The 22,285-nt window shown below is 41.3% G+C and overlaps 1 protein-coding gene across 2 annotated transcripts in view; it reads left to right on the top strand.

Moving 5' to 3' along the window:
* LOC104931684 (cadherin-20) overlaps positions 1 to 22,285 on the top strand; it is an 89,827-nt gene that overhangs the window by 34,348 nt on the left and 33,194 nt on the right. Inside the window, exon 1 of one of the 2 annotated variants that reach the window (XM_019257348.2) lies at positions 16,011 to 16,419. The exons of the other annotated variant lie outside the window; for it this stretch is intronic. The gene's annotated coding sequence lies outside the window, so the exon portion shown is untranslated. Of the gene's footprint in view, positions 1 to 16,010; positions 16,420 to 22,285 lie in introns of those variants that run through there. 2 annotated transcript variants of the gene reach the window in all.

Genomic DNA, 22,285 nt, shown 5'->3' on the forward strand with positions numbered 1-22,285 from the left:
ACTAAGCAATATTATTATAATTAATGGAGTATATTAACAATGACTGAATGTTTTAGCCTCTTTTAGCAATTTTTTTGGGTGGGGTTTCAGTCTTACAAGTAGACTTAACCCTTGGAGGGGCTTCCCGTTATTTTTCCTTAATAATTCCTAAGACAAAACGTGGCTCCTTCCTAAAAACTGCTATAAAAATAATATATAATAATATTTTTTTCCACTTTAAACACGTCAGTCTTTTAGAACTACTTCAGCCTGAAATATACATATCAAATATTAATTATATTTTTTTGGTTTTTAACCCTTTAAATGCCAGTATGTTTACATAACTCTGCTGGTTTTTAATTAAAAAAAACAACAACAAAAAAACTAAAATAATTTCCATAAAATACATTTCAATGACTAATGGCTAACTATTGTTATTAGGCCCTAAGATGGGTCAATGATTGGCAGCAACATTGATTTTGATGGATTGTTTAAAAAAAACAAAACATCCATTCGTGTTCCTTGAAACAAATAATGGCTTCCTCCTAAAAACTGTTATAAAAATAATATATATTCATATTTTTTTCCACTTTAAACACGTCAGTCTACACTATTTGTTACTTATATGTCTGTTAAGCTTGTGCCTATTTAATTTTATTATGTTTAGTGTTTTCTAACAACCACAAGCTTCGGTTAACATAGAAATGACTGACAAACACTACACGGGTTTATTATGTTACGGAGTTAATACATTTCCTTTGTCTGTTAGCGTCATACCTGTCGTGGGAAATCATCCACCCTAATCCAAATACAGCATACACAAATATATGTTAGCATATAGTCAGTCATGTTGGGGAAGCAAAGAGGGAAAAAGTCAGGCACAGCATACAGCAGAGGTTGCGATATGAGTTCAGTTTCGTATGCTAATGTTTTATTGCTTTCCACCTATTGCTTTTTTTGGAAGCAGCTGTAAATAAATGTCCACCTATGAGACCTCCGACATGGCTATGAAAGAGGTTTAATCAAAAAATACTTCACTACTTATCCAGGCAACACAACAGCAGCTAAATATATATTTCATGCCTCAGGATAAACAGTGTGTAAATATGGATTTATTTTCATTAATCACAAACACGACGTGAAGGCTAATTACGCTCTGTGGCTGCTGAATGTATGGGCACCTTTTTGCTTGGCTTAAAACACGTTAGCAGCTATTAGCTCATAGTTGTAGTTTCATGTCACCGGCTAAACCAAAATACAAGACAAAAGATCAACTTTAAAACCTCAGTAATCTGTGTTTTTTTTAAATAATAATGTGCATGTAAGAGGGGTTGTTTGTTGTAGTTAGTAAAGTTAGCAGCTAGCTGGTAAAAAGACACGTAGCACATAAAAAAAGCTACATAGCTAAAACACGTTAGCTCGCAGTTAGAGTTTTATGGCAACTATTGACCAAAAATAAAGAAAAATAACTTTAAAACTGCACTAATCCAATTTTTTTGGACACGTGAGAGGGATTATTGTTGTAGTGAAGTTAACGTTAGCTGTTAATCTACGGTTAACGTTAGCCGGTAAGAAAGGTGAAACCTTAAGAAACACATTTTTTCCTAGAAGTTGCTGAGTAAAATGTTTACTGAACGCTATGTATATTCTTCAGGTGAAAACGTGTCTTTCGTGCAATTATAATGGTGGTTAATCAACAACTTTTTTTGTTAGCATATTAGCTGATTACATGTACAAGGCAATAATATGTTACGGATGTGAGAATAGCCGCGTAATTCTGCCCTTGAATGGCGGAACAAAACAGGTTAAGTATACAGTGGTCCCTCGTTTATCGCGGGGGATACGTTCTAAAAATAACCCGCAACAAACGAAATCCGCGAAGTAAGTTTTACAATTATTATACATGTTTTAAGGCCGTAAAACCCCTAACCACACACTTTTATACACCTTTTTACACGCATTTTGTACAGTACTTCCTTAGTTAATCAGGACGCAGAACACAATGCGCGTTCATACTGTACAGTACGCTGTAAAAAAAAAAAAAAAAGCATGCAAAATTACACCGTAAAATTCCGCGAAACAGCGAGTCCGCGAAAAGTGAACCGCGATATAGCGAGGGACAACTGTATTCAGTGTTTCCAGCTCCTGAAACCATCCAAACTTTAACCATTAAAACTTAGTTAACTTGTATTTATAGTTTGCTGCGAAGCTCATGACTCTGTTGTTCCAGCAGCAGAGGAACCAGAACACAAGAGCAAATGAAACATTACTGAGCAATTAGATGAAAAATAAGGAATTTGAATTTAATTGCACTTTACAGATTGATTTTCTGTCACGGATTATTAAAATTTGAAAATAAGTAACTAATATCACTCAGAATTCATTTGACATAGACTATTTTAGAAAAGTTTGTGGACTTTTTAGCTTTGTGCAACTAAAATAATGTTTTCCAGCAGCTTTACTCGCCACCTGATGACAGATTACCGCTTCATAATGCAACATTGCGCACAGCCAGCGCATTATAATACCATTATAAACAAGTAATTTCATTTTTATTTGAGTCTTATAGGCTTGTTTTCCTAAAACCGGGTCAAAAATATCTGCTAGCGGGGTCATATCATAATGAATACAATCATAGTTTGATGCGTTTCTAAAGCTGTTTTGCCTTTTTATGAGAATTTCCAAACTGTAACAAATGGGCTCGAGGCAAGTCACAAGCACACACACACACACACACACACACACACACACACACAAAAATCACGTAAAATTAGTTTCAGAAACCATTCACATTATGAGATGGATGTTTTCCAAAGCAGAGATACAGTTTTTGTTCCTTTTATTTTGTGTAACAGTGGGTGATGTTGCCCATCAAGAAAGAATTAAAGAGCAAGAAAGAAAAGGAGCATAATAGTTAGACAGACACACAAAGAGACAGAGAGCGAAGGGAATCACAGCAAGGTTTCTGTCTCAATGTGGATAATTACATTTCTACCTTTTCTCTGGCAGTCGCACAGCCTTAATGCTCGTAATTAATTTCATTATTTGTGGCCCTGGCTGTTGAGTGCAGATTAGTTCTCTCTGAGTTGTGGGGATAAACACACAGTAATTGCTTATTACTCTCAGAGCTCGCATTAGATTATACTAAAGCCAGCGAATTAGAAAATATCCATTCACCTTTAGCTAAAATCCAAAACCTGCTGTTATTGTTATCACTTATTTTCATTTGTCCAATACGTCTTTTAATGTTTGCTGGACGCTGTGGATCCGCTCATGACAATGCAGCATTATTCTTTTCTCAATTTACAGCAAAGCTGTTTGCTAATTAGGCTAATTAAATACATTTTAAATCAAGTTATATGATAAAATCTATATATTTTGATATTGTGTCTTCCATTTCCTCCAAGTCCTTGAGTCTTTTTTTTTTTTTTTTGCTCTTGTACCATTTTCAGGAAGGTTATCTGAGCAATGTTGCCCCTTTTTTTCAGTCTACAGAGTTACATTTATGCCCTGGAGCTGGCTCCTGCCAGCACAGGTCCCTCCTGCTCACTGCTGAGGTGGGAGGCTGGGTGAAGTGTCTTTCTCATGGGCACCTCAGTCGTCGGTGTTTATCTTTAGCTTCCGACTGAGATTTTACCAGCTGGACTCAAACTTGGCGGCGCTCTGGGGCCCCCGACACTGGTCCTCCCAACTTCTGTTGAGTAATTAGTTGGGGGTGCGAAGTTGGTTGCTATGACAATTATTACCTGAAAATCAACACAATTATAGATAACTTTATGGGATATTAATAGCTCAAGATTGTCAGATTGCTGGTTTGTATCATGCCAATTAATTCTCTCTAAAATCTCGTCAACATCTTTGTTGTTACAGACTGAGCAGAGTAATCAGGGAGCCACTATAATCTATGGATATGACTGATATTATTCACCAATAATATTGTTTAAAGACTTTGAAATATTTAACACGTAGCAGATTCTAAGTGCCGCTTTTGTTTTGTAACAAAAAAACAAAAAACTAAAGCAGCAAGTTAAGAAAACTAAATTAGTCATTGGATAAGATTTGACCTAGCATCAGTTTGATTGTGTTTTATTTGTCATATCCTGATATTTATTGAGAAAGTCAGAGTGAATGCTAATTTTACAGTTAACGTATTTTATGTCATCTACTGACCAAAAAAAATAAGACAAAAGAGCAACTTTGAATCTGCACTAATCTGTTTTTTTAAAACAATGGACGTGTGGCGAAGTAGTAAAGTTTGCGATTAACGTTAGCTGGCGACTCTTGTAAAAAGCCGCATATTTTTCTGGTGGTGACCATTTGAGTATAAAAAGTTTACTAAATACCGGATTTATAATCCAAATAAATAATTCAGTGCAAGATAAAGACAAAAAAAATTGTTATTGGAACTTTTTTTACGAAGGATTTAACCAAACAGAGAGCGCAATTTGCTTTAAATATCAGTTTGATTGTGTTTTATGTGATTTTAGCTGCATGACTAATACAGCATTAAGTGTTTCCGTGAAAGGATGGTCGAGAAGAATACAACTGATGGTAATTGTACGGTGTGTTAAAGTGCACTGGCCACATGTGACAGTAATTTGCACAGTTAAAATAATGCGTGCAACAGGTACAGTAATATCTTGGAAGCATTTTAACAAAAGGCAAACCTCTAATGTACAATCATGCAGTGACGCATATGAAAGGAAACTGAAGTGTAGCCTAAAAATAACATTAATGATGCACATTAAGCACACATAAAAAGGAAAATTACTCTAACCACAGGTAGTAAATTAGCTTTAATGCATTTCAAGCTTTGTACGAAGTAACCTAATATGTAACTTTACACTTTTTCTGTCAGGTATCTCTCTGACTCAGGGTTCAATATGTCGTTACTTCTGCTCCGAGGTAGAAACCCACGTATCTGTCACCACCTGCAGAAAACCTACCTGAGACGAACATAAGAGTGTGGGCTGTTATGAATAGATCATAACTCCCCGTAACAAGATCGCAACACAGACACCTCGTGTTCCATCAGGTGGGATGAGAGTTTGACAAGGACCGAGGGAAGGACTTCTGACAATGGTTCTTTGTGTGGAGCCAATTTTCAATGCGGCTCAGTTAAAGGGCAACGTAACGAGATCTAGCAGTCACGGGATGAGCAGCGGATACAATGACCCAATGGAAAAAGAACAAGAAAAAGAGGACACCTCCAATCATATGTTTTTCCTTGAAAACACCATCTCTATTTGTTTCCCGCCGAGCATCTGTGAGCTAACAAAGCTAACGAATAACGCAGTTGGCCCCTAGTTTGGTTCACTCTTGAGCTTTCTCTGCCACCAAAACAAAAGGAGTTGCATCGAGTTTCATTTGTCGCTCACGGCATTGAAAAAGGATCAGGAACTACTGACCCACTGCGGCGATGACGCAGTTCAAACTGTTGACAGTATGACAGTGTTTGTTTCTGGAAAGGTCGGATTCGCGTCAACAAGCATTCTGCTAATTTTATTCAAAATTAGTTTCAGAAATAAACATTAAAAGCTACTGTCACTTATTGACAATGGGTAATGTCAAAGGGTTTTCTGATAGTTACGGAACCTCTATAGGTTGACGGGACATTTCCGTGTTTTGGTTTCATGGTTCGCAGCAGTTTTTTGCCCACTTAGGCACAAGTAGGTTTCCTCTGAAGAGATTTTTTTAAATATACGGTATATATGTTGAGCTCAACAAACAAACTCTATTGTGTTGTATTGGAGCAGTACCAGAAATGCCTTTCTAGAACCTACCTAGTACTATCTGCATGGCTGCACACTATTGTTGCCAATTGGATGAATATATATCTGGTTATATCTAGTTTTTTGGGCAGTTTTTGTCAACATATTTTACTAATTTAATGCTCTGTGTTTGAAATAAGAGCCCCTGCTCAGCAACAGACTCATTCAGCAAGATAATCTGCATAAATATACCGATACCGTACTACATACCAGTGTTCATTTGTTCTGGCAAACCGGGTGAACCAATAGTAAATTATCTTAGCTCTACTTAAAGCCCACCTACTGTACACCTCCTCCACCATTCACCCCCATCTATACTAACAAGTAGAGACATTTTGTGCTAATCACTTGCAGCCTAACGAACGTAGCAGTCAGCCCCTTTGACTACTAAAAGTGTCCTTATTGGGGTTGACAGGACACGTCAGCTCATTAGCGTAATCTGACTCGACACATCGAATTCAAAACCCCTGGATTTCTCTCAACGTCGAGTCCACATGTATGTGCAAGCACACGCAGAGTGCAGCACGCAGAGATGCAGAGCGCTTTAAAGCTCGACTAAATGTCCTCTGAAGAAGCGGAGGAGCTCCCCCGGGATGCAGCAGCCTGGCCCTGCCGCTAAAGGTAATAGGGTCAGACAGCTGCGTATTAGCTGTGGATCATCTCCTTTGACACAGCCGTTGATTTCACTGCAACAAATGCAGAGCTCATACCTGTACCTGCCAGGCATATCTGTACTCCGTGCAGGGAGAGGGGAGGTGGGTGGGTGGGTATGTTTAAGCAGCGAGCAGCGAGCGGAGCTCCCCTTTCCCCTCATCGCTTCTCAGGTACACTTCACACCTCGTGGACTTCGAAGACATCATCGCCTGTGAAAGGAGGCAGGTTTGTTTCTTTCCAAACACACCGAGGCACATATACAGAATATACGCTCGCTTTCCATTCAGCGCCTTGTCTCCTTCCATGAATTTCGTTAGACGAGGATAAAACCCGAGATGATGGGAGGCCAGGCCATTCATTTCACAGAAACAAGAACAGACCACACTTAGAGAGCTGCTTCCCCCCAAGGCCCCTCATTCGAACAAGACAAACACAAGCCCTATAATTAAAGATGTAACAAAAGCTCTGTCAATTGTTTCCCGTCTCATCTCCACCGCCCTGTCGCCTTGCATTATAGCACAAAGCTTACCCTGGTGTGCTCCGTACACAAGACTACAAGCTGAGGTTCAGCTGTCCTCACATCAATTCGGCTAAAAACTCCTTTGCACCCCCTTCGAGAGGGAAAACAGCACTACAGCTCCGGTGTTGTTCTTTTGTTTTAAGCACCGTAATATCACCGATGTAGATAATGAAATCCTTCCAAGCTCGGAGTGATTCGTATTGCATGACTGCACAGGTTGGGATTTGGAGTCTCGCTCAAGGACACTTTGACAGTGCACGTGGCTGTTGATGGACATATGCCGGCTGTAGAGGGAATTGAAATCGGTGAGGAGTTTTGAGTTTTTCGCTACAAACATTTCTCGGAGACAGAGCTGCTCTTGAGGCGGAAATAATCTCATTGATTAAGTTAAACCTCAGCGGGCAGAGCCAAAGAGTTGCAGCCTTTCAGAGCGTGTTGAGGTAACTCACAAAAGACCGGTCAAAATATTATTTATTTTCCTGGACAACTTGAATTTTTTTCCAGGTTAGTAGCAGAGCTCTCGACTTTAATGGTAATTCCATCCTCTGTTACCTTCACTGAGGCGTCAACATGGGAGATGTGGACATTTGGGATTCATAAAATCAATTATGTACTGACTGACAGTGCTCCAAACTGTAAAAGTTGTGATGTGCAGTATGTTATTGCACTATTGTTAGGCCGTCATCCTTTATGCAGTTCCCAATAAATAACATATGACTTGTTTTTAGATATATATCAAACAGTTGTTTGTAATTAGGGATTATTAACAACAGTTCAGTTTCAGTTTTACCTCCAAATGAAGTAGATTGTTTGAAAACTTGTGTTTCTTACGCCTGACGCTGACATCCACATCTCAACAATGTTTTTGTAACCAATCGAAAATTTAAACAAATCTAAGGAAATAAATAAAATACAAGTTTTGATAAACCGGAGTTGTCCTTTAACCGTGATGTCATAGTGTACTGACCACACCCGCAAGTACATTTCTACGTCACTGCAGAAAGGTGAAAAGTTGGAGGTCAGCTTGACAACAGGGGAACTCGAGACAGAGGACTCGAACGCAGAGTACGGGATGAAGCAGATGACTTTATTTCTTAACTCCGGGAAACACCGGGAAAACAAAAAGCGCCTCACGATGAAAGATGATCAATAGCACAAACTAAACTAGAACTACAAAAAAGGCAGGGCCAACAAAAAATCACTCTTGCGAGGAATAGGAGAAAACAACAACAAAAACTAGACTACGAGAATATTTCTGACGAGAGGGCTGGTGATCAGGACAAAGGACTTGACACACTAGCACAGGACAAAGGGAGACGCAGACTATAAATACATGGAGGGAAATGGGGGACAGGTGGACACAATCAGGAATCAGGGGAGACAATCAGACTGGTGACACATGAGGAAGAGCAAGTGACCTGAAATGAGAGGAGAGTTAATTTCCAAAATAAAACAGGAAGTCACAAGACAAACATGGAGACAGGACAAAAACTCAACTTGACATACAGCTCCTTTCATATTCACTAATCTTTAAAGTGTAAAACCGAAACTACAATTTGCTATCTGTGATGTTTCATTCAGTCAGTGCAGCATAGTGTATTTACATTGACATTTACCATGACTGAATATAGGATCGTTTGCTGGTTTGAAGTAAAGTTACACTGAGTTTCTTTTTTTGCTACAAACTTTAAAATGCTCTGACACTAAGTGACTATTCTGCTCCTAATATTTCATGTCAGTCTGACTTTCTGGCTACAGCGTCTCTACTAAATTTGCAGATGTCAATTCAGTGAATGTGAAGGTGTCACATTATCCCATTTTGTGCATTGGGAATGAATTCTGATTTAATTTTCTTACGGATAATGCACAGATCAGTCCCAGAAGTGTCACATCTTAAAAAACTCATTCATATCAGCAGCGGCGGTGATGGCAATTAATTCTGACTTTAGGAGCGCTGGCCTGCTTTCTTCTACTTTCGTCAATACCAAATGTTTTCACATTCTTGGGATAGTTTTTGTCAGCTCTGTAAATTAGGTATTAAAATTCCCCCTTTTCTTTTTGTTGCTGTCTATCCAGCACACAAATTACTCTCTTTTAGAAGTAACTGATGGCGATGTTTCCCAGACGCCACCGCCATCAGCCCAGAATGCTGCTTCACCGTGGGGCTGAGCACAGCGGTAGAGTCATTAATGCAGTCAGAGAGAGATGATTTCAAATAAGTCTGTCACCAACCCCTGGGTTGCAACCCCAGCGTAGCGTTAATGGGAACATTATTAAATCAGCTCGAAAAACAGGTGGCAGATTTTACTCTGAATGAAGCATTGTCTCATCCTGCTCCTGGTTTTTTACACTTACTTTCTACATGCCCTTTTCTTTTGAGCAGTGCAACATTGCAATCAGCTATAGATACAAGAAAAATAGTTCATAGTTCAATACACCTGTTGAAAGTTGGAATCAAAACAAACCATGGCTGCTTTGTAATTCCACCATTTGGGTACAAAATGTAAATCATGGAATCTAAAAAAAAAAAAATCGATAATATGTCAGCTGTGTTACAAGGACGTATCTCTATGTAAAACTAAATGAAAAACCTTCGAAATGATTGAGGATAAGGACGTTTTTTACATGAAGATCTATGAATTTGAAATGGCATTGGGTTGTTTGAATCAGCATTTCCAGACTGAAATATCTCAGCAACTGTTGCTCAGACTGCTTTCAGATATTTGCTGCCATACCACTGGTTTGAGGGTCCATAACTCCGAAACAACAATAGTCAGAAAAATGTCCCACTGGACCAAAAGCCCCTTTGTTCGGTAGCCCATTATTCCAAAAAAACAAACGTCCATTGCACCAAAGGCTTGTTGTTCCGAAAATACGCACTCTGGTATCACCAACTTACGTACGTAACATAACTGGTTTTGGTGTTCAGTAGTTTTGGTTCCTAAACCCATGCTTTTATATTGCTTACCATGACGACAGAGGTCATCTGGCTTCGTCTTCTCCTGGAAGTCCTAATGGATTAAGAAATTGAGGGCAAAGAACTCCAGGAAGAGTGTGTACTTTTAGGAAACGGGCCTTCGAAGCAGTGGGCTTTTGTTTTTGGGTCAACATGCTGTCAGACAAATGGGCTTTCAGTCTAATGGGACAATCTTTTTGGACTATTGTGGTTTCGGATTAATGGTGCCGTCAGAACAATGGGAAGTCCCCAGATATTCAAGGTCCCCAGAGGATGAATTCTTATGACTTTGGTGATCCCCTTATTTTTTTCTATAGCACCACCATAGATTTTGACATGTGTGCATTGAACTGAAATGTCTCAACAACTATTGACATGGCACACATTCATGGAGGTTTGACTTGATGGTCTCTTTCATCTAGTTTTCATCTAATGCAATGTAGTCATGCTTCTATAGACTTAATGACAGAGGCAAAAAGACTAGAGAGGACGTTGATGGAGGAAGCTAAGAGTGATAATACCATTGATGAAAAATAAAGCAGCTTTTTACTCATGGATATTTATCTGCATTGAGCTGATGTGAAGTGAGAAAATGTCCACATAAGTGAGTGTAAATGTAAAATTCTTCGATTCTTCTACAAGGACTATTGTAAGACAAACGAACAAAAGTACACCCTCTGGCATTTTATGTATGAAAACTGAATTGCTACCTTACCTTAGTGTTCAGCTGCATAATGCATTTTGTCACTATGTTTTATTATTGTCCCTCCTCCATCATTCTGTGTTTGTACAGGATGTTTAATGCTAATGCTCTCTTATTTATGGCGTACGCTCGCATGAGGGGGCCAGCTGCTGCTTACGAAGCCACACACACATAAAATAAACACATGAGCCTTTCATCCAGCGGCACCTTGTAAAGTCACCAAGACGGGAGTCTTCAACATAATCGCTAGTAAGTGCATGGAGGAGAAAGTCGTGTTCTTTGGTAAAAGGGTTCACCGTGTAGAGTCCCAGGTTTCTTTGACCCACAGATAGCATGTTTGTAAGAATAAAGCCAGTGGCACAGCAAAAGGTTTTGTGGACCTTAGACCTTCTGAGATGAACGCATCCTTTGAAGCTTTTAGTTGCCAGGTGACGGAGAAAACTGCACAGTTCGACCAAACGTGCTGTTACAGACCTTGGGAGTAAGACTCCAGGTGGTGGGAGGACTTCAGAACTATTTCTAATTGATTATTTCATGCACCAGTAGTTAGTGGGTAGTTGGCCAAGATCGGGCAACAGCTTAATCTGTAACGTCGCACAGGTTCTTCTTCGGGAGATGATTGTAATGGAACAAATACAGAATCCTCACCTCCTGCTATAACTCCTTCTCCTCTGTTGAGATTTATTCATGTTTATGTAGCTGGAAAAGAAAATGGAAACTTTTTTCACGCACGTGGCTTTGAAAGGAACCGCTGTGTTTTTTTTTTTTTCCACTGCGATAAGCCAGGTTTGTCTCAGGGTGGAAGGAGAGTGGCGGACGGTTTTGTTTAAACCCCTGCTGAACTATTTCTTCCTCTGATCACTGGATCAGTGTGAAACTACAAACACACAGAAACCAACAAAGGAGACATTTATCCTGTGTGTGTTTGTTTCTGGTTAGACGTGGCTGCCTGAGCATACACCCCCCTCTGCATACCAAATGTGTAATGGAGCACGCACACTCACCCCCTAATTGTTATTCTATTGACTCAAGGAAGTCGGGGTAGAGGCTATAAACCTGCTGATATGAGACGCGTGCACATGCTACCGCGACATGAGGCCTTTTGAACCTGAAACACTAGTTTAGTTAAGTTCAAACAACCAACATCGACATCCTGAAAGCTGCTCTAGATTGTGGGATGTTGTTTTTCATTTGGAGAAACATTTTCGCTGGCTTCATGTAAATAATTAAAGCAAGTATAACACTGCAGACAGAATACATATGAATACATTCATAATTCATGCGCGTCATGTTCCGCGTTTGTTGCTTGCATCAGTCACAACACATGTGGCCCCCACAACCCCTTAATTTATACTTCAAAAGTTACTTTAGTCTTTCATTTAAGATGCAGCAGACAGGGTCACCGGGAAGGAGCACAGAGTCGGGGGTTATGAGGAATGACAGAACAGGGAGGGGTAAAATATCAGAGCAAGGCACACTGTTCCTGTGGTTTCTGGTCCTGCTGCTCCGAGGCCCCCATGTCTCCTCAGCTCCCGTCAGCTCATCAAGGCCAAGTCAGCCTGCCTATCCCTGCTGGAATACCGCATCAAACAGCCCGGGGAGCCTTTTATCCCGAACAGAATGCCGCTGCATGTCACAGCGGAGGCTCTGTGCAACAAGCCGCACGCATGATGGCAAAGTTTAACACGCCGGAGTGAAAGTCAATACCCGGCCGTGGTGGCGTAGCTAAGGCACAAGTGGGAGGAGGGGGGATCGGTGAAAAGGTCACCAGGAAAACTGGGATCTTGAGAAACACAGCTTGTCTCAGACAAAAGCACAAGAAGCTAGATGATGCCAGGCAAGGGAGTTAATGTCACGGTTCACTCTTTCGACCTTGTGCCAATTCTGACGTCTCACAATTAAGGCCAAACATCTTTATTTTTTTTCCTTTTCCACCAATTACTGTAAAGGTTACTGCTTCCGTGGTGAACTTGGCTCCTCGTGTGCATCTTCCTCAACAAAGACACAGTGACTTCTCCGTCTAATTTCCCTTTGTTTCGACCTGTAGCCAAAATCAGACATGAAAAGGCTTGACTGCGCACCCCAAAGACACAGAAGAGCTCTTTGTACTCGGGCTTGTTCTGCTCCGTGCCATTTTTAATCTCGGGAAGAAAGGAAGAGAGCTACTCCTCTTATCTTAGATGACATGGAGGCTTTGCTTCCTCTCTCTCTCTGGCGTTCTCTCATCTTGTTCTTCTGAAACCTAAACCTCTTTCATGCCTTCCCCTAGTGGTGGTTTTAGTGGCAAGGTGATACACTGAATGAGACCGGTTGAAATTTTGTTTAGCTTATTCCGTTTGAAGGCTGTTACATGATAAGTGAGGGTAAAGAAGGGCAGACAGCCCAGGCAGATTACCTTGCCAGGCTGTATTTTTCAAGTCCGGTGCACTTAACTGTTGTCATTATTTTTAATTGGCCATTGGATGCGCAGCACTATTAAGAGCTTATTTAACTTTTAATCTTGGGAAAGAGGGTCAGGAGTGTTTGTTTAGTCGACGATCCTTTGCTTTCTCAGTTTACAGACCTCTGAAATGTCACCGCCAACCCAATCAGGCAATCAGTTGGTGTTGTTGGACGGTTTTGCAGATTCAATCAAGAGTCGACCATCTAAAATGTAGTATTAGTCACAGTCACGATTTCTTTTTTGGTCTGACAAACTCAGAACACATATTTATTCTTACTTTACATGGACTTTTAAAGGTCCAGTATGTAGGATTTAGTGACACCTAGTGGTAAAGTTGCATATTGCAATCAAATGAATACTCTCTCAAGCCTTTTCCTTCCAAGCTCTGGCTGCCAAATTGATATTAAAAGCAAAAGGCTGGTTCACCTGGTTATATAAAGGGCTCGTTATAAGACAACAGTTCTTATTTTACAAATGGAAACAAAGTTTTTGAACCATTCATTCAACCTCCGCTTACAATCTTGTAGTGACATTTTAGCCCGTATCTACGTGACCGTGAGTCAGGCTGATGTTGAAGCAAGTAAGTCAAAACTTGTTTTAAAAAACATTCCAACAATCTAATGGTTAATTTCCATTCAAAGGGTTGTGGTATTTTGAGAATATAATATGTTTTTTTTAAACAATTAATCTATCAATTTCAGAGATTCTTCACGAAACCACTAAAGGGAGGTTGCATACCACCAATGCTAGACATACCATAGTTTGAAGTCAGTTTTTAATCAAAAATGTAATTCTCTGTTTCCATCTTCAACTGTAAGTTTTTAATCAAAAATGTAATTCTCTGTTTCCATCTTCCATCTTCAACTGTAAGAATTCACGGCATTTCTGTGCCTCATGTGATGGTAAATTTTCTGTCTTTTTGGATTGTTGGTCAGACAAAACAAGACATCTGACGTCAATGTCGCTCTGGGTTTTCATAAACTAAGACAAAAATAGTCAGGGGAAAAAAGTCAATAAAAGTTCTTATACAAGACGCAGCCAGTGTGTGGGTTTGCATGGAAAACAATATGTGTTATGAGCTTTGTGGAAACATTTTAATATTAATAGAATGTTCTTCTGTGTCGACTTAAAATCATATCAGAGCAGATGGAGAAAAAAATGATACGATTACGTAACGTACATGAGATAAAGTTTATGATTAATGGAGACTGAGAAATGGCCATTGAGAGGATACTTGTCTGGAGAGGATACAACCATGAAATCTACTTTCCTGATGAAAGTCTTGGTAAAAGGTACTCTGAGGTGACAGAACAAGTCATGGCCTTTATAAACTTAAAGCCCTTAACCTCAAGAGAAGGCGTACTTGATCCAATGCGTGAAAGCACCGTGTCCTTAAAACATCCTGCATATTATCACTAAACCAAAGTCCAGCACATGCAGAACATGACTGTATCCAATCTATTTCTACGGCCTTTGTGACGGGACCCTAAGGGACTTGTTTTCCAGACGTCTACCACCTTAACACACTTTAAAAACAGACAGAGGCAGTTCCATAAGCCCTATAGCTTCAATTTGTTCTGCCAATTATTACTGCCACAGTGATGGAAGGTGTTGTTCAATGGGCCTGAATGCCACCACCATCTCTGTGGCCCGCCCTAACAAAGAGGGAGCCCCCTGCCTTTTTTTTTTTTTTTCCTGGAGGTCCAGTCAAGCATTCGCTGACAGATTGGCTGAGGCGCTAACCAGTCAGGTCTTCAAAGAGACAAAGACGATGGGGAGGGCACCCGGGGAAGGGAGGGAGGCCAGTTGTGAAGAAGAATGACCTGCCAAATGAGAAAGAAGACATATTGAAAGGGACAGAGTGGGAGAAAAAAAAAAAAACATATTGAACCGATGGAGAGGTACAACCTTTTGACCATCTGGCTTGGTGGGTGACAACAGCCTTCATCTGTATTTTTAGAGCTGTACAAGACACCAAATTACTCTGTCAGGAAGATTAAGGAGAGTCAAAGGGCTGTCGAGTGGAAAAAAAAAAGAGCAAAGTTGTCCCAGTGGGGTGTGATAGTGGAGAAAGTTGAAACTTTGCAAGCTTAAGTCTGCAGCTCCATCACTTTATTTGGACTATAAATATAATATGAAAACATTTCAGACTGTGTAATGGGGAAAAAAACGCAAAATAAGAAGCCGAGCAGCAGTCCAGAACACTTCTTGTTTCTGTGTAATATATTCTCATTTCTGTTTAAACATGGTTGAGTACATCTTCAATATGATTTCACTTTCCCCGAGTCCTTCTCCCTCCTGAGGAGAAATATGCAAGAGACTCGACTCTTTTTGCTGCATTAATTCTATGATTACTTAAATGAAACACTAGCCATTTTCTCGTTCGGCGCTAAACAGGGATCAGATCTGCATGACCATGACTAATCTTCCGCTGTGCTTTTTTTGTACGTACCGGCGTGCACCTAATTTTTCAGGGTCTTTTTGCCAATTTGGGAAAACTAATTGCTTTGACTCTGGCTGGGCAAGCGGCGGAATATAATGCAGTTTAAAAGCTTCATCTTTTATGCCCATAAATCCCTCTACAGATCCAGCCGTGTACAACACTGGCTCATTAAAATGCATTAGGGCAGGTTCGCCAGAGTAAAGCGGGAAGGTGGTTTTATATATATTTCCCCCCCTCCACTCTTCATCCTTTTTGCGTTTTCTACTTCGCTGGTCAGTGATCCAAGGACCCTAGGCTCCCGGCAATCTCCACGCACACTTCTTCTTCTTCCCACACCATGCCGGTCACTTCATTCACTTGCAAAAAACCTTGAGTTGAGCTTCTGTGGTGCGTGCAGGAACTGCTCACTTTCCCTTCTCATTCCTTCATCCTTTTGATTTCCACCCCCCACCCTTTCTCTCTCTCTCTCCCTTATCCGGCCGTCAATCTACCCCCTCTTCTCTCCTCCCTCTTCTCTCCAACTCTTCTCCGTCCCATGCTTGAAGGTTGTAGATGGCTGGATTAGACCCCAGAGGAGGCCGTCCCACTGATTGTAAAGAGAGGGACAATTGGTCCTTTAGCCTGATTGGGTTCCCCCCAGATAGTCAACAACAGACCCGTGAGAGTGTGACAGAGCAGCAGTGACAGAGCTGAGGCAGCAGAAGAACATATATGTATTTATAAATATATAGAGAGAGAGTGAGAGAGAGAAACAGGGGAACTTTACAAAGAGGACAGCGAGAGAGAGAGAGAGAGAGCGTGGACTCAAGGTGACCTTAGTGAAGCTGATGCTCTGCAGGCAGCAGCTTTCACAACTTTTACAAGGGAAATTTAGCGAGCGTGCAGGGAGAAGAAGAACAAAGAGATAAGAGACGGAAAAAAGGAGGGATAAAGTTGAAAAGGACACAAAGGTAAGGTGAAATTCATGCTGAAATGATCCTTGACTTTCACAGGTCATGTTTTGTAACACGACCAGCGAGGAATGCCAATAATGCTTTCAAGCTGTAAACAGCAAGTGCGGATGATTTAAGTGTGACTGGGGATTTGTCAGCTGTAAGTGAGCGTTGCAACACTCTGAAGGGAGATGGAGACCGCTGATGAATAAGACACAAGGTTTCATTACTCGCACTGAATCGATACTTTATCTTTTTTTACGTGTGTGTGTGTGTGTTAATTGTCAAACAATGTTTACAGAAACGAATATATATATATCTCCGTGTCTGGCTGTCAAAAGTAGGTCACGGTGATTATTCGGAGAAAGCCCGGCCTCAGACGGGGTTTGGTGGCACATTAAAAAAACTTTTGTGAACACGAGCTCGGGCTCAAAGCATGGCTCCGATTCTCAGCACGTCTGCACTGTCGCTACTTCAAACAAGTCATGCTGAAGGAGAGGAATGCCTATCTGCTTTTTTTACGGACTTCTGTTTGGCATTCAGACCTCATTCCTCAGCCTGAGCCAAGGTTCTAGTTTCTAGAGATGAGGACAGATTCTTGCTATATATATATATATATATATATATTTATATAAAACCCATTAAGCTATGGTCTGTCTTGTAAGCTCCCGCCGACAAATAAGACACTAGATTGGCATGTGCGCTCTCGCCGGGCCTAGAAAGACTTTTTCTTGCCATTATCAGTGTCAGCAAGAGGCGGTGAAAGATGAACGTCGCAGGCAGGTTTCTATATATTAACACCACCTTTCACATTTCTGTGATGGTGCATGTGGTTTGGAGATATCTTAAATGACACATCTCCGGGACATGGAAGTGGTCTTAATAGAGGAGAGGATTCCCGGGGCTGTCGCCATGCGGTGGATGGAATCAATTCTTCGAAAAAAATTCAAAAGAGATTACGAGTTCGATACTAATTTGAAAGGATCCGTCCCAAAGACACCGCTGTTTAATTTGCGGCGGAGTGACACTGATTGCAAACTTTTCCAGATGACATTTATGCATGCTGACATCATTTCCATGCACCAGTGCCTGGGATGAATGCCAGTTTGTGTGATTTAATTTCTCCATAAATGACAAGGCTCCTTTTATGGCCTCCATGGAACAATGAATTGAACTAAATGTGCATCTGGGATGGGAAGAGAGCAAGAGGAGAATCCGAAACGAGAAAAAGAAAGCTAAAAATAAGTATAAGAGTTCGGTTCGGCAACACAGATGTTGAAAAACACAGAACAGGAGTTGAATGTAACAAACTTCTGAAGCTCCACCACGGCACACAAAGGCGGATAGAGAGCGATGAGTAATTAAAAGCACCTTACAGTAAAGCGAGCCGCGGGGAGGCGGGCGCTCGTCACGGCACAGCGGTGGCAGCACGCACAGCTGCATCGACCCGAGGCCCGGGGAGCTCCCTACAATTAGAGAGCGGCAGAGGCAGGTTCAAAGCCTGCCCCATGCCAGCGTCTGTCCTGAGGGTGGGGGGACGGGGCTGGAGGAATCAGGACAAATAAAGGGTAGGGCGCACACACATATTCATGCTGTGCATCCACAGAGACCTCATATTCATACCCGCACACAAACAACTGTGTGATCTCGGGTTGAGTTTTTGGCCAGAACACACACCTCCCTTAGCCTGGCTCTGCCTTTGAAGGATGCCATCTCCCCCTGTGAGCCGGCTGAGGAAACTGGGACCTTGCTGCAGGCGCTGACAGCATATAGACCCTTTGTATCAGAAAGCAGAAGACCTGGTCATTTTATTCCATGCAAAACATACCAGAGGCCATACTGCGGGGAGTTGGTGCAGCTGCAGAGTCTGAATTTAATTACGTGTAAATAAGTAAATAAACATTAGCATTCAGAAATTAGAAAGGGATGCTTGGTTGAAGAAATGTGGCTTGTCACGCTCAGCACTCAGGAAAGTGAAATTAGATTCAGAGGCTGTATTTCAGAAAACCCTTCTACATTTTTGCAACAGGCTTTTTGTACTCGGCTTAGACTTTCTCATGCCGGAGCTTCGGCGCCTTAAAAGAAAGTCAAAGTGCATCGATGTTAGCCCCGTCGCCTGGGTCCGAGATATGCAGAGCCTTTTCGTGGTCACTTTCCACCATGCAAAATCAATTGTGGTTAACAAATTGGCCATGACGTTTTGCCCTGCCAGGGTGGGTGGATCCCCTTTTCATGGGTCCACCCCGTTTTTAAGGACCTTTTCCACAGTCTGGGAGGCCTCCTTTTAAAAGCGGAGGTGAGTGGAGCACAGACATGGCCACTGTGAAATTAACACTTAATAATGCTCCACATAGCACTTAAACAGGGTGAACCCATACCGATGTACCACACACTGAGTTGGCCCCTTGTAACCTTGCTTGGGTGAATGGGAATTTGTTGGACCAAGAGGTTTTTGATACCGTGAGGACTGGAACTGATTATTATTTTCACAATTAATCAATTATTTGGTCCATAAAGTGAAAGTTTAACAAGAAAAACAGCAAATTGTAACATTTGAGATGCTGAAACTACGTAATGATTCATGTAAAGACCAGTTTTTTGCCACAGATGTCTGGTTTTGTTGGCGGTAAAAAAGACAATTCTGTACTTCTTGTATCTTGTAACTTCTCAAATGTATCTTTTAATCAACCAAAGTACAGACTAAAATGTGCTGAATTATTGCACGATTTTAATAAGGACAAAGCGTGAACCGTATCCCAACACATTTCAGTCTGTACTCTACAAATATTGAGGTTCTTCCATGCAAGAGTTTGATGGACAAAGAGATTTTTGATAACGTGCGAGCTGGAACTGTTGATTATTTTTACAATTAATCAATTATTTGGTCCATGAAGTTAAAGTTTACAAAGAAAAGCCAATTGTAACATTTGAGATGCCGAAACTCTGTAATGATTGACTATAATGATTTAAAAGAATATTTATTGAAGTGACCAAGAGTTTCAGCAGTTTACAAGACATTTTCTCCAGTATTACTTTTGGTTTATTACATTTTTTGCACTGATTCTTCAACTAAAACGCAGTAAAATTCACTGAATTATTGCATCATTTTAATCAGGAACTATGTAAAGAATCTGACAAAATCCCAACTTTTAAGTTTTAACACATTTTACTCTGTATCTTACAAGTGTTGAGGTTCTTCCAAGAGTTTGGTGGACCAAGAGGTTTTTGATAACGTGAGGACTTGCTCTGAAAATTAAATGTATCTCAACAACTACTCTGTACCCTACAAGTATTGAGTCTTTCCATAATTTATTGCACAGGAATGCCTTTTTATGTTAATATGCACATAACTGACTCATTAACGTGGACAGGTGGAGTTAGTGAGATTACGTATGTTGCCTCAGCCCAGTGGTGGTCGGTCAGTCGTTCTTGTAGCAGGTGTTTTCGTGTTTGTTTTTCCTCCATTGGAAAGAAAAACTCACCTCGCTCGCTCATGTACGAGCGGTTTGATATAGTTGTTGTCAGATTGCAGTTAATGGAGCAGCAGGTGGACTTGGAGTAAGATGATACAACAATATGGCCTATCATTTTGTCACACCAGCTGCTCCCCTCCTGACAATCACCGTCTCTCTCGCTGTCACTCAATTTCTTCCCTCCCTTTTCAGACAAACACCTTTCCTTTCCTTTCAGGGGTTTCGTGTGTTTCAAAACAAACATGACAATCAGATGCTCCCATATCTGCGTTGCCATTTGGATTCCCTTTAATGGTGTAACACACTAGCAACTCTAAACTGAGTTATTTTCCTTTGAACACAAAGACTATAGGGAAGAATGTTTTAGCCTGGTGGGAAAATATCTCCTCGCCTTAACCCTGGCAAAGCTTTTTCATATGATTGCACCCCTCCGCCCTCCACCCTCCACCTCGCTCCTCGTCCCTTCATCTTCCTATCTGCCGTTCGCAGCTTCTGTGGCAAACACCAGCTGCTTTTTTTTTTCTTCTTCTTCTTTAAACAAGTGAAACGCCATAAAGATTAGCAGAAGAAAGATGTGCGAAATGTTTTGCCGACACAAATGCGTCGCATGTCACCTCATTAGGGGATGACAAAATGGAGCAAAATGCTCGGGTGCAAGCTGTGACCTTTCGGGGGGAGGGTGGGGCCAAGAACAGGGAGCTAATTTTACTTAATAATGGCGACCGGGCGGCTTGAATAGACCGAAAAGAAGGGGAGCAGCGAGGTCAAGTGTCACCCGTCCTGCCAACACGCAAGAGGGTTTGTCTCCGCAGAGGAGGCCTAGAAACACATACGTATGCACACACACACTCACACTCAGGCAAGCCTCCCGTCGACAATGCCGCCACGCCCCCCACCCTTCCCTGCCTTTTGTGCCTCTTCAACAATGATTAACTGAGTTTGGCGATTCAGAGAGTCTACAGCAGCACAATGCACTCTCTCTTACAAAACATAATGGAGTCAACCCATGAGTCAAACAGTCGTTCTTTCTTCCGCTGCTCCAAACTTTCCATCTCTCCCCCTGCTAACAGCCTCTTTGCTTTTCTTTTCCTCTCGCCCTCCTCCTCCTCCTCCTCCTCCTCACCCCTCTCTTTCTCTTTGCCTTTTGACCATAAATCCGCCTTTTTTTTTTCTCGGGCTCGTTAATGCAGGAAAAACAGGCAGATGCTTAAACATTAAAAAAAAAAAAGATGCAGATGGACCGAGGCGGTGTATAGGTGCCATGCACTGCATGTGAAAACGTATTGATCAGCTAAAAAAAAAAGAAAATCGATGGGTAACCTTATAAAGCATCTCCTGCAAGAACTTCTTGGAATTAACCTCTACGATCTTAAAGATCCCTGTGATGTTCGTATCAAAGGGAGTAATGCACAGGGAGATAGTGTTTAGAGGAATAAAATCCAACATTCAGGCAATACCATAGGGGCCCTTTAAAACCCGAGATATGGGAGGAAAAAAAACAAGTGATGATGCGATGTGCGGTGCTGACAGAAACTTGTACAACATGGTGCGAGTAAAGCTGAGCAGGGGTGTTAACAGAAACACTACAGTCTCAGAACATCACACCCCCGGGCCTTTTACACGAGGTGTGAACGAGCTCACCTCTCCTTGTGACAGGAAGAGGAGGAAGGAGTGAATGGTCTCACCTCTTTTTTTTTTTGCTAATGTGAAATGCCTGATTGTCCCTAGCTGGAGGGAGAGGAACTGAAGCTGGTGGTTTCATATTTTTATAACAACGAGTGCTGCGTATTTTTATATTGGTATACAGTCGTCCCTCGCTATATCGCGTTTCACTTTTCACGGACTCGCTGTTTCACGGATATTTTCAGTGTAATTTTGCATGCTTTATTTTTACAGTGTACTGTACAGTATGAACGCGCATTGTGTTCTGCGTCCTGATTAATTAAGGGTGTACTGTACAAAATGTGTGTAAAAAGGTGTATAAAAGTGTGTGGTTAGGGGTTTTACAGCCTTAAAACATGTAGAATAATTGTAAAACTTACTTCGCGGATTTCGTTTATTGCGGGTTAGTTTTAGAACGTATCCCCCGCGATAAACGAGGGACCACTGTATATCAATCAGGACAAGGCTGTGCACAATTAAAGGAAAATTATAAAGCAGCTAAAATCTTGCCCAGCTCCTGTTCTGGCACAACACTGGCTCTGCTGTAAACTTCCTCTTCTTATTTGCATTTTGGCTCATTGTTTTTGTTTTTTCTCTCTTCTTAGCGTCCTCCGTCAACGTCCTCTCTAGTCTTTTTGCCTCTGTCATTATGTCCATAGAGGCAGCTGAGCATGGCTACATTGCCCACTTGCCCAGCTCCTGTTCTGGCACGACACCAGCTCCACTTTTTATCAGTACTCACTGCAAAC

Source organism: Larimichthys crocea, chromosome XXIII (genome assembly GCF_000972845.2).
Source record: "Larimichthys crocea isolate SSNF chromosome XXIII, L_crocea_2.0, whole genome shotgun sequence".
NCBI lineage: Eukaryota > Metazoa > Chordata > Actinopteri > Sciaenidae > Larimichthys > Larimichthys crocea.